Below are 880 nucleotides of genomic sequence, written 5' to 3'. Positions count from 1 at the left end.
GGTGAAAGCCCCATCATGCCCGGACCTTGTCGCACCACGAGGTGCTGTCGGCGAGTCGGGTTGTTTGGGAATGCTGCCTTAATCGGGCGGTAAATTCCGTCCGATGCTAAATACGGGTGAGAGACTGATAGTGAACAAGTACCGCGAGGGAAAGATGAAAAGACATTCATGTGTAAGTATGAACTAATTCAGACTATGAAACTGCAAATGGCTCATTAAATTAGTTATAGTTTGTTTGATGGTACCTGCTACTCGGATAACCGTAGTATCTCTAGAGGTAATACGTGCAACAAACCCCGAATTCTGGAAGGGATGCATTTATTAGATAAATGGTCAACACGGGCTCTGCCCGTTGCTGCGATGATTCATTATAACTCGACGGATCGCACGGCCCCCGTGCCGGCGACGCAGCATTCAAATTTCTGCCCTATCAACTTTCGATGGTAGGATAGTGGCCAACTATGGTGGTGATGGATGACGGAGAATTAGGGTTCAGTTCCGGAGAGGGAGCCTAAGAAACAGCTACCACATCCAAGGAAGGCAGCAAGCGCGCAAATTACCCAATCCTGACACAGTGTCACAGGCGTGCTCTTCTTCATCACAGCGGAATGTAATTCTCATATATTTTTTGCCTGTGCGGCCTCAAAGGTTACGCCTAACCTTCATCCCGTCTTCGTACATATCAGAGTATAGCAACAGTCAGTCGCGTGTCCTCGACACTGAAACTCACTAGCATGACATCTGAACGCCTCCTAGCGTTGTACTTCGTGCCCTTGCGCTCGCCTATCCAGAATGCCCATACTCGCTGAGGTTCTCGGCACTCGTGCGTTAGCGTCTCACACACAATCTCAAAACCTTCCGACGCATTGCTCAATGGCAA

The 880-nt window shown here is 49.1% G+C and overlaps 1 long non-coding RNA gene across 1 annotated transcript in view; it reads right to left on the bottom strand.

Annotated features, from left to right (window-relative positions):
- LOC110012320 overlaps window positions 207-880 on the bottom strand; it is an 11,259-nt gene continuing 10,585 nt past the window's right edge. The window contains exon 2 of the long non-coding RNA XR_002287430.1: window positions 207-245. This is a non-coding gene — a long non-coding RNA (uncharacterized LOC110012320). The remainder of the gene's footprint in view (window positions 246-880) is intronic.

Source organism: Sesamum indicum, linkage group LG7, assembly GCF_000512975.1.
Source record: "Sesamum indicum cultivar Zhongzhi No. 13 linkage group LG7, S_indicum_v1.0, whole genome shotgun sequence".
Taxonomy (NCBI): Eukaryota; Viridiplantae; Streptophyta; class Magnoliopsida; order Lamiales; family Pedaliaceae; genus Sesamum; species Sesamum indicum.
The sequence above is the reverse complement of the archived record's forward strand: the minus strand, read 5'-3'. Positions and strand labels throughout refer to the sequence as shown.